This window comes from Pseudophryne corroboree, chromosome 10 (assembly GCF_028390025.1).
Source record: "Pseudophryne corroboree isolate aPseCor3 chromosome 10, aPseCor3.hap2, whole genome shotgun sequence".
Taxonomy (NCBI): domain Eukaryota; kingdom Metazoa; phylum Chordata; class Amphibia; order Anura; family Myobatrachidae; genus Pseudophryne; species Pseudophryne corroboree.
The window spans coordinates 47,627,954-47,640,580 of NC_086453.1; the positions used below are offsets into that span (position 1 = coordinate 47,627,954).

Sequence of the window (12,627 nt, forward strand, 5' to 3'; positions counted from 1 at the left end):
CAACTACAACACTGCCGCTTCTGGCCAGCAGGTGGCAGATAACTTCCATTATTACTGAAAACGTAAGTGGCTTTTAAAGTTAATAAAAACTAGGTGAATGGTAATAGATTTAAGCATCTAAAGTATCAGTACTCACTTGCACCAGTCCCATACGAAGTCCCTGAGAACTGGCGTAATTACACTTTCATCCAACTGTGCATCTTATACGCCCGTTGTGTACATTGTCTAGGTGAGAACACCCCGTTACAGTTTCAGCCCTTCACTCACAAAAGGAGATGCAACTGAGAAATGTACGCTTCCGTATTATGCCTGTGTACGCTCGTTTCAGGAGCATGCACACTGCGAATACACACAGAACACGCTCTGAATACAGGCGTTACGTGCATCAGCCCCAATGTATAGGACATAGGGCCTAATTCAGACCTGATTGCAGCAGCAAATTTGTTAGCAGATGGGCAAAACCATGTGCACTGCAGGGGGGGGGCAGAGAGAGTTAGATTTGGGTGGGTTATTTTGTTTCTGTGCAGGGTAAATACTGGCTGCTTTATTTTTACACTACTATTTAGATTTCAGTTTGAACACACCCCACCCAAATGTAACTCTCTCTCTGCACATGTTACATCTGCTTCCCCTGCAATGCACATGGTTTTGCCCATCTGCTAACAAATTTGCTGCTATGATCAGGTCTGAATTAGGCCCATAGACACTGTAAACAGTCATGGGGGGAGACACAGACAAATGCACAGATGTGTTGGAGTTAAATGCTCTGATGAGAACACCCAAACTGATATTAGTTGTCAGACAGAAAGGAAAAAAAGACAAGCCGTGAATAAAAGGGGCAGTATTATGTTGTAAGAGCAGTCCCTCTGCTGGTCCCTAATCTTCCTATGTAGTGTGGATGATGTGGAATAGAAAAGATAAGACCAGCTTTGGAATTTAAAAGAATTAAAGTCTTCATGTTGTCACGCTAGCAAAATGTAAGCAGCCGGTATCACACAGATAAATGCCCTGCACAAAATCTCCAACCTTCTCCTCTATATACTTCTCCACGGCTCTCATTACATTCTGATTCAGAGTTGTACGCAAACCCAAAGGTTTGTGTACAATTCCAATATTGGTAGTACTGAGCATATGCAGACAGGTCCTGCGCCGTCACGTGGAGTGCGCCCCAAGCCATAGTATGACTAACATGCGGGCATTTGGGGGCGGTGACAGAGACCATACTACAAAACGGGGGCATGTCAGCAGCATTAGGTACTCTTGCCAAGGCCAGGGTCTGTGTCTTCTGATGCAGATTTCCTGGCTCTGGCAGCGAAAATTCCCTGGCCATCCTGAGTAGTGTGATGGTTATACAGATGAGAAGAGTAATGCTGTATGCTAATACAGCAGGAGGCGTCTGATACAAGTAAGACACCTGCTGCTTGCATCAGTGATCTGTGCTGCATCATAGGACCTGATAAAGCTAAATATTTATCGTATATAATACCCTTTATGAGGTCTAAGAACACTGTACGCTATCTACGTATGAAGTACCGTAAGGGTACGCACGTTGCGTAACAATCGCTTAGCCATAGTCGAGACGCTCAAGCGTCACGTTCGCTCACGGCCAAGAGATCACAGGCAGGCACGCTATTAGCTGCTGACTAACTTAATGATTCGCTATAGCGTAGCGGACGCTCGGGACCACGAGGAGATCACCAGCGGCGCTGACGCTCACAATGTTAAACCTTTGTATCTAAACCATAAACAATGTAATATGCTGTAAAACCTTAGTGTAGAGATAGGGTGTAGATGCAACCTAGTGTAACCTTATTAACTTTTTAGCTGTTCTAGCGTCACCGACGCTCTGAGAATACTTAACACTATAAGAAATACACAGATACCTGGGCTTAGGGTCCAACGCCTAATATATATATATTTTGAATGATATACTTGCAAAAGAATTAATACAAATACAAATCATACACTACAATATAACATAGACTACCTAACCAGATAACTACACAGGAAATATAATACAATTACTATTTAAGGGACAATAAGAGAGAACGAGGAGAAGAGAGAGAGAGAGAGAGAAATTGGCCCACAATAACAAGAAGATCAATATAGTTGCGGAGAAAAACTTACGCACAAAGGAAACGATCGCATGCGCCTCTGGACATCCAGCTCCCGATTTTCAGCAATGATAACCGTTGAAGAGTGAGAGCTGGATGCGATCGGCCTGTCTATTTATGCCCCACACACAATGCAATTCAATGGTCCCTACAATCTCATTGTTCATTGGACACAGGAATTCCTCCTCGCATTATAACAAAAGGTCATAGGTTGATTCATACAGGTGGGCCGTGACTATTTCCAACAGCTCAGGTGGGAGGGAAACTGGGTTTCCCGCCGCATGGATAAGTAAGTGCAAATACAGTAAATGTTCATAAACTTCTTATGTCCATAACTATTCGCACGAGCGATTAATCCGCTTCAAACCAACACCGGAATATTGCTAATTAAATACTCTTCCGATGGGTACTAAACACCACTGTATTACTCCTGTCTGACCCTTCGTATCAAACAAAGAGGGATTTCTCTGTTCACGAACATTCTATATTAACCAAACTTTCAGAATCTATCAAAGGGACCATGATCTACAAAATACATTATATAGTGAAAATATGTAACGATTGAGTCGCACGCTACGATCACATAAACTCTACCGTAAATACGCATACCGTGCGCCTGCGGGTGCCCGCGACTGTGAGTATGCGCACGTACGGGAGAGCGTACGCATGCGCAGCACGGACCTGTGTGAGGTGCAAATATGGTAGTGTGCATAGAGATATTTTTCTGACTTTGACAGTCCACCCTTTGGCAGTCAACAATAACTGCCACCTTCTAAAACATTTCAAAAGGAGAAAAATATATGTCAGGGGTTAATACATTTACATGGTTGGGTAGGGGAGGAGAGGAGAAGGTAGGAAAAGGGTATGACCTAGTGAGATAGCAGAAACATGTGTGTATGAATCCGTGCTTGGGGGTCATGTATCATCGTGCCGTACGTGTTTTAAATCAAGCTTCGAGGTATTGCGAAGTATACATTTGAATTCCTTCTTATCCCGTGGTACGGGTCTGTGGATGGGCTGTCAAACTTTACCGAGCTCTTTTCGGCTTTGGTTGTAACAAAATGGGGGAGCACATTTTAGTTGATGATACATGAATGGGGGAGATATGTGATTGCTGATATCTGTGCCTGTATTCCCTATCGACTATGTGCGTCATTACCTGAGGGTTGTAGAAATGAAGAAAAGACATAATTACGGTAAATGCTGTGGTATTCTATGTCAGGTAAATGTACATTCGTCGATTGAGGTCTTGTTTGGTGTCTGTTGAATGCAGTCTTCTTTGTGCTTTTGCCCATAAGGTGCGAGCAAAAGCTGTCAATGTCCATAGATTTACAAAAGTGTTGGGCTAGCGTAATTTTAAAATTTCTAGGGAAACTGGGGATCCATGGCATAGTTCATCAAAAATCTGTGTATCAGGTTGTCAAAACTTCTTCTTTAATCCCTCTGTTGTCTGTATATCGGCTCATCAAATTCCTCGTCCAAGTGGGTCTTTTTACCTTGGAGGAAACGGAAAAAACAGGTGAAAGAAACGGACCGTAGAAATCGCATTTTCATCACATCATTGTTTCTACATTTGGGTCATAAATCAAATCCATTGGAATTACAGTTTCCTCACTCCTCAAACTCATTACCCTGGTACGATGATTGCACCTCATTAAAGCCTGACCGCATCTAAATATCAAACCAATTGATATGACAACACCTAAGATACATAGGAGAAACTTCCCAACATCCATTATGACTCCTTGAGCCCAGTCTCCTAAACCAGAGAACCAATTTTGCGGGTTCAACTATGACACCCAACCAGTCAGCTCATTACCTACAGCAGCAAGAGTGAGATTGTGTCTCCTGCGAAATTCCCACTTCAGTTGGAGAATATCGTCCATCTTTTGGTCTATGACCTCGACCGGGTCCTCGGTGCTATTCGTAATATATGTGCAACATTTCACGCCGTATTGTGTTGCCAGTGTGACACAATATCCGCCTGTCACTGCTGTGAGGTAATTAAGAACCATTCTATGCTGTACCAGTTCTGTTTTATAAGCTTGAAGTTCTCTTCCAGTATACCTAAACGTGTCATCATACATTTCAGTGATATTATCTAACAAATTGGCGAGCGCAGATATGTATTTATAATTCAACACTCCTCTAGCGGTGTGAGTGATATCTAACGCGATTAGAAACTGAATCCCGGTGGATTCATGGATCATGTCAGAGGCCGGATGCTCTGTTCTTTCTATCAGGTGCCGTTTAACTACGTGCTCGTAATGGGTGTGAGTATAAGGAGTTTGGGCAACACGGTGTATGTCTTTCATTTTGTCATGTGATACAGTCATTACTTCAGGCAGTACTTTTCCAATATAACACAATCCTTCAGAGTTTGGGGCAAGCCACTTATACGCCTTTCTCCCGCATATGAAATATGCATCATCGGGGAGAACATATGGGACGGAGTAGGACATAACCATATTACACACCTTCCATGTGAAATCTCCTAACCCTAATTCTTCCATCTGCTTAGTACACGTATCAGGTTGCACGATATGTGCACAGTATCCTATTTCCTAAGGTATATCTATACCGGAAAGATTTTCCTCTACTGGCTATGTGGCGTATAAGCTCTGTATCTGTAGGCATTTTATCTGCTCTATGCGAAAAGGTCATGGTTTGATTACTCCATGACACTTCCCAATTTCCCGGCTTTCGGGGATTGGAGATGTTAAAACATAATAGGGACCTATCCACATGGTATTGGTGGAGCTTCAAACTAGGAGGGCTGGAGATATTAAACCTCCTGTCCACCGGTCTCCCACCACTTAACTCAAGTACCTCCCCTAACGTTAAAGGAAATGGTACTAGCCCTGATTTGCTATGACCTTGAGGTACTTGAGAGCATACCCAACAATCTGTTTTATTTAACACACTACCCACTAAGGAGTGATAGTCACTCAATGGATGCCGGTCCATATGGATATTAAAACTGGATTGGCATTTCTTTATGCACCCATCCTCAATGACATTGTTACAGAGCCGACAGATACAGTTTTCTTCAGCTAACAATCCTTCACAATTCCTTCTATGGTCAATGTTATCGGATCGTTTTCTGATACTCGCCTTTGCTTGTTGATTATGTTGTTCTTGGAAAACTACGCCTCCATCTCTGTCATCAGAACCCATTCCAGAACCTCTCTCGACCTCCATGGTACTCTCGCCGGAACAGACTGCTCTGGTCAACATCATGGTCAACAGGAAAATCCGGATCACAGTCTCTTGGGGCAAGTCCATCTTGTAGGAGGAAACGGAGAAGAATGAGAAGGGGGAAAAAAATAATTTGAGGGAGAGGGGATGGGAAGTTGGAGAAAAACAATAAAAGGGAACAGGGGATCGACAACTGCTTTTGGTCTTGTGATTTTCAATGCTCAGGTGCCGCCTCAATCCTCCTGGAACAGACACTCCAGTGATACAACCTCTACCGTCTGTTCCTTATCACGGGGCCTCTCTGGATCAGCAACCTTTTTACAGTGGGACGAATGAACCCAAGTCTCTCTCTCAGCAACCTTCAATGCTGTAGTGCTAGTCAATAAGACCTGGTATGGTCCTTCCCATCTGTCAATAAGGCAACCTGAGCGTAGAAAATTCCGTATCATTACATAATCCCCAGGTTCAATGTCATGACAATTACTATCTGGTAAATCAGGAATCACTAACTTCAGATTATCATTTTGATTCCTTAACTGTTTACTCATGTTAATCAAGTATTTTACAGTCACTTCATTGTTACACTTCAAATCATCCTGAGGGTTAATCATAACATGCGGTTGTCGACCAAACAAGATTTCAAAGGGAGACAGATTAAGAGGGGACCTGGGAGTGGTTCTGATGCTGTACAGTACAATGGGTAAAGCTTCTGGCCATGTCAATCCTGTCTCTGCCATCACTTTACTCAGTTTATTTTTAATAGTGCTGTTCACTCTTTCCACTTTCGCACTCGCCTGTGGACGGTATGGAGTGTGCAGCTTGCTATCAATTCCCATCAATTTACACATTCCTTGAAAGACATCACCTGTAAAATGGGTACCCCTATCACTTTCGATAATTCTAGGGATACCGTATCTACATACAAATTCCTGCACAATTTTCTTAGCAGTAAACATAGCGGTATTTGTGGCCGCTGGAAATGTTTCGACCCAATTTGAGAAAACATCTATACAAACAAGTACATATTTCAAATTTCGACAAGGGGGTAATTGAATAAAGTCAATCTGTATTACCTGGAAAGGGCCGCCGGCAGGTGGGATATGAGATGGTTCTGTAGGTATTGCCTTTCCGATGTTCTTTCTCAGACAGGTAAGGCATGACATTGCCCTTTTACTCGCATGAGATGAAAATCCTGGGGCACACCAATATGCTCTTACCAACTTGCACATCCCTTCCTTGCCCAGATGAGTCAGCCCGTGAGCTGCCTCAGCTAAACATGGAAGGTATGCTCTGGGGGCCACTGGTTTACCGTGTCCATCCGTCCAGAGTCCTGAGGACTCCTGACCATATCCTTTTGCCTTCCAGACTGCCTTTTCCTGTGTGGAACACAAATTTTGCATCTCACACAACTTCTGTGTGTTGATGGTATTAAATACCATCAGTTGTGTGGTGTCTGTCTGTCTGGGGGTAGCAGCTGCTAATTTAGCAGCTTCGTCTGCTCGGCTGTTACCAAGTGATACTGGGTCTTGGCTATATGTGTGTGCTTTACATTTGATAACAGCCACTCTGTCGGGTTCCTGTATCGCTGTTAGAAGCCTTTTTATGTGAGCTGCATGCGCTACCGGTGTACCAGCTGCCGTCATGAAATTTCTGAGGCGCCATAGGGCTCCGAAATCATGGACTACCCCGAATGCGTATCTAGAATCGGTGTAGATATTGGCTGATTTGCCCTTAGCCAATTCACATGCTCTGGTTAGGGCGACCAGTTCAGCAACCTGGGCTGAGTGAGGTGGGCCTAGCGGTTCCGCTTCTTTGGTGCCTTGGTCATCTACGACTGCGTATCCAGTACACAAGTCTCCCGAGTCTGACTGTCTATGACAACTACCGTCCGTGTAGAACGTAAGTTCTACATCTTCCAGTGGGTTGTCACTGATGTCAGGCCTTGCGGTAAAATTTTGGGTCAAATATTCCATACAATCATGTGTGTCTTCCTTTGTATTAAATTCTCCTTCCCCACCACTCTCATCCTCCACCCTTTGTGCCTATCCAGGCACACCTGGGAGATATGTTGCAGGATTTAATGCACTGCATCTCCTTATGGTGATGTTTACGGGGGCCATTAGTGCCAATTCCCATCTTGTAAACCGCGCTGATGAGACGTGTCTGGTTTGGGCAGAATTTAACAAGGCTGACACTGCATGTGGTGTATGAATTGTGAGGTTGTGACCTAGCACGACGTCTTCGCTTTTCGTTACTAGCAATGCTATCGCAGCAACGCTTCGCAAGCATGTGGGGAGGGATCGCGCTACAGTATCTAGCTGAGCGCTGTAATATGCTACCGGCCTGCTGGCATCACCGTGCTTTTGGGTTAGTACGCCTGCCGCGCAACCAGCACTTTCTGTTCCGTATAGTTCAAAGGGTTTCCCATAGTCTGGCATACCTAATGCTGGTGCCTGCGTTAGGCACTGTTTAAGTCTCTCAAATGCTGTCTCAGACTCGTCTGTATGCGAAATCCGATCAGGTTTGTTTGAGGAGACCATCTCCTGCAAGGGTAACGCTAGGATGGAAAACCCTGGGATCCAGTTACGGCAATACCCACACATTCCTAAAAATGTTCTGATCTGTTGCTGGGTTTGTGGCAGAGTCATGTCTCTAATTGCTTGAATTCTATCAGCGGTCAGGTGTCTCAGTCCTTGTGTTAGACAGTGTCCCAAATATTTTACCTTAGTTTGGCATAATTGCAACTTGTCTTTGGAAACCTTGTGTCCTGTGTCTGAAAGATGAAACAGGAGCTGTTTCGTATCCTTCAGGGATGCTTCCAATGAATCAGAACACAGTAGTAGATCATCCACGTACTGTATTAATACTGATCCACTCACTGGTTGGAAAGACTGTAAACAATCATGCAAAGCCTGAGAAAATATACTTGGGCTATCTATGAATCCTTGTGGTAATCGAGTCCATGTGTATTGGACTCCTCTGTATGTAAATGCAAACAAATATTGACTGTCAGGGTGCAGAGGTACCGAAAAGAAAGCGGAGCAGAGGTCAATAACAGTGAAAAATTTCGCAGTGGGAGGGATTTGCATTAGGATGACAGCTGGATTTGGCACTACGGGGAACTGACTCTCAACTATTTTGTTAATCCCCCTTAGATCCTGCACTAGCCGGTAACCCCTCCCCCCACTCTTTTTAACAGGGAAGATGGGACTATTGGCAGTGCTGGACGTTCTTACCAGAATGCCCTGTTGTAGCAAGCGCTCTATTACTGGGTAAACTCCTAACTCCACCTCTGGCTTCAGAGGGTACTGTGGGATTTTTGGAGCTATCCTACCATCTTTTACTTGTACAACTACCGGAGCTACGTTTGCCAGTAATCCAGTGTCCTGTCCATCTTTAGTCCAAAGTGACTCTGGTATCTGAGATGTCATTCCTTCTACTTGGGAGGGAGTCCTATTTGTCATAATGGTATGTGACATTAATTTTGATGGGGAGTCTAACATGTCTCGTACTTCCTGAGCGTGATTCTCAGGTATGTCCAAGAATACACCTTCAGGAGTACAATAAATGACGCACCCCATTTTAAACAGTAAGTCTCTTCCCAGGAGATTAGTCGGTGCCGATGCAGCCAGCAAAAAGGAATGCTTGGTATGTAAAGGCCCTACTGTAATCTCGGCTGGTTTGCTAACAGGGTAGTGCTGGACTACTCCCGTTACCCCTATGGCTGGAATTGTCTTACCAGTGGTTCTCATGCCCACTGTCGAATTTATCACTGATTTGGCCGCCCCTGTGTCTACAAGAAAGTTTAATGATTTACCAGCTACATTGATTGCAATTTCTGGTTCACTTCCAAGGCTTGCAATCAATTTTACTGGCTGCAGATTACAGGTATGGCCACACCCCTATTGGGTATGGTGACCTCTCTGAATCCCGCTGGCAGCAACTACTTGTGATGGAGTTAATTGGGAGCTACCAGAGGCTTGCCAGTCTCTGTTCGGGGGGTATCTTTTTGTTTCCCCTGTATGTGGCTCATAACTCCGTTTCTGCGGACCTTGCTCCCAATGTCGTGTGTCGTGTCGTTGTCTAGGGGGTTGGTATGAGTTTCGTGAATTCTTCACTCTACAATCTCGTGCCATGTGTCCCTGTTTATGACAAGAATAACAAGTAACCACATTTGACTTACCCACAGGGTTTGGTGATATAAACAAAGGCTGCCTTGTGGTCAGGGCCTGTATACTTACTGCCATTAACTTATCACCTTGTTGTTCCCTGTGTCTGGTGATGTTCCTATCGTGATCAATAGCAGCCTCTCTCAAAGTAGCCACAGACAGACCTCGCCAACATGGTTGTGTGGTCTGTACCCTAGTCTTTAATGATTCTTTTAAACCATCCATCAGTACCGATACTGCTACTTCTCGATGGTTTATGTTTGTTTTAATGTCCTCTATGCCTGTGTATTTTGCCATTTCTGATAATGCTCTGTGAAAATACTCTGCAGCTGTTTCTGACTCCTTCTGTTTAATGGAGAATATTTTGTTCCATTTAACTACGGCTGGGAAATACTCCTTTAACTGTAAACTTATTCTTTTTACATTGTCTTTGTTGTACACTTCTGTAAGAGGTACATCCTGATCTAATCCACAGTCAGCTAAAAATTGAGCTGCGTCGACATTGGAGGGTAAACATGCTCTCAGCAATATCTGCCAGTCTTTATTGTTGGGCTCTACCGTGTTACCTAGGTCTCTGATGTATTTTTGGCTGGCAACTAAGTCTTTTCTAGGGTCAGGGAATTCCGACACTATGGTCCTTAATTCCATTCGGGAAAATGGGCTATACATGGCAATGTTCCTAACAGGAGTGACTCCTGAAGTGTCTGTTTTCCCATTTGGAACTACTATTACCTTAACAGGATTAACTCTAACAACCTCATTCTGTGTAGATTCTACAGGCTGTGGTGAAATAGTTTCAGCATAGTGTATGGTGCCGTACTTACCCGTTGATACGACCTCACCTATCCCTCCGCTAGGGGCCTTTGTTACTAATCTCGGGGGAGGAGCTGTGCCTACTGTGGTCTCTGCTATGGTGGCTGCTAGAGAGAGCGCTGAAATTGTTGCCGATTCGTCCTCTTGATCACACTCCTGAGGAAAGTTCAAAACAGGGTACAACTTGCACGGGTTAATACTTGCATTGGTTAATTGGTTAACATTATCTTTAACATTTACACAGTTGCTAAGTGTTTGTGTGTTACACCTTAGTGCGTCATTCTCCGCAACCAATTTTTCTCCCGATATATATGGTGGCGGTGGGGCCGTGGCTATCAGTTTTCTGATCGAGCCAGATCCCGCCGCCTGAGCCAATCCTCTCTGTATGTCACCCTCCTGTTGCCACAACTGCAAATAATCATAATGCTTGATTCGTCTCTTTGCTGACTTAATGAGACATATCCATCTCCTTAAATTCGTTAACACTTCTGTGCTGAAGCTACCTACTCTTGGGAATTTCTCCCCGTCATGTATTGTCATTCTCTCCCATTCATCACATAAAAGCTTCTGTGTGACTTCCGTATTTCTCACACATTACGTACCTTGCCGACCCGACTGGTCGGTTCACTGAATCAACCCGAACCGAGGTTGATCGCCCCCTACCTGAACAAGTGGCCCCCATAGTTCGAAGGTGTTGCTTTATTCAGCCAACCCTTACGCAAACCAAAATGTTCAAAATAGGCTGACGGTGGCGGTTTACCGAGTACCCCACTCACTTCTCGCCCACGTTGGCCAGTAACACAATCACTGTATCCAGAGCTGTTGTACCCAACCTAGGGCCCCTGTGAACCTTTATTTACTGGGGCGCGTTCCCCAGCAAGTATCGGTTGTTGGATAGTTCCTGAGTGAGCAGCGAACCGCCCTTAAAATAAAAAAAATTACACAAATCACGTTAGAATGTACAAATAGCGTTTATGACCTTCGTACACAAATAGTACCGGTCAGGTTTACTAATGTACACAATTACGTGCGGTACAATCGTTCAGCACATAAGCAACTAATCTTATGTACGGAGCGACCAGTGGAATCGAAAATTACGGCTGCGAATTCCTTCAGCCAGAGCTTGTATGGCCTATATGGGTGTTGCACCAACCCTTTTAGGTGTTGTGCCTGTGGACTGTATAGCGGACTTCCTTGTCTGCTGTACCTGAACCTGCTGGTCTGCTATGACCTCCTGGTCTGTTACACTCTAATGCTCAAATTGTATGTTTTAACCAGGGATGCCTCCCTAGCCACCATGTACGTCACTTACACGCATGTACCTCACGAGAACTCGACTTTTCTTGTGGTTCAACCTCAAAAATTGTAAAAAAAACAAACACTCATTCACCACATATACACTTTTGTTTCTATTTCTATTTCTGCGCAGAAATTTCTCTTTAGACCAGATGTGTTACAAATTAGGAGAAGGATCTGTTAATTTAAATTTCGAATGTTAAAATAGATTTGCGCGATTTATCGCCTTGCGTTATTTACCGCGTTGCGCTATTTATCGCGTTGAAAAAAAAATTAACACTTGTGATTTGAGTTACGTGGGCGTACCCGTACGCTCCGTTGCGTAATATACGCTACGTGCGTCGGCCTTTGGTTTGCGTACGCAAGTCTCAGTCCTTTGTTAGAGACACGTGTACGCAAAGCAAAGATCCACCGTAACACAATTTATACGTTTATCAATGTAGATGATCCTTTATCATCTACCGCGCACCACACTGACTTCGCCTTGTCTCTCAGGCACAGCTGTGTTTGTCTATACTTTAACTATATTACCTTTTTACTCTTAAACTATAAAATAGCAGCAAATCTCTCTTAGCACGTTTATCAACTATAGAACTGGCAAACAGGAGAGTGATATACGAAAATACACAAATGAAAAAAAAGGAAATGCAGATATATATGTGTGCGTGCGTGTGTACACAAGACAGAAAAATAAACAGTTTTAAAAAAAGACTTGCGTGTTGTTCTTACCTCCGGTTCCCGGATTCCTTCAGCACCCTTTACTAAGAGAAGCAGACGCTTATCCAAACAGCACTACGAGGAATATGATCTCCCGCCCTTTGCTGCTGGATAATGTCTGCTGAAATTACCTAGTGCAGATGTGTGAAGGACAGGACGAGCCCGCAATTGATAAAGCTAAATATTTATCTTATATAATACCCTTTATGAGGTCTAAGAACACTGTACGCTATCTACGTATGAAGTACCGTAAGGGTACGCACGTTGCGTAACAATCGCTTAGCCGTAGTCGAGACGCTCAAGCGTCACGTTCGCTCACG

The 12,627-nt window shown here is 44.0% G+C and overlaps 1 protein-coding gene across 1 annotated transcript in view; it reads right to left on the reverse strand.

Moving 5' to 3' along the window:
* The window catches only part of TMEM145 (transmembrane protein 145), a 205,396-nt gene that overhangs the window by 57,454 nt on the left and 135,315 nt on the right, over nucleotides 1-12,627 (reverse strand). The window lies entirely within an intron of this gene.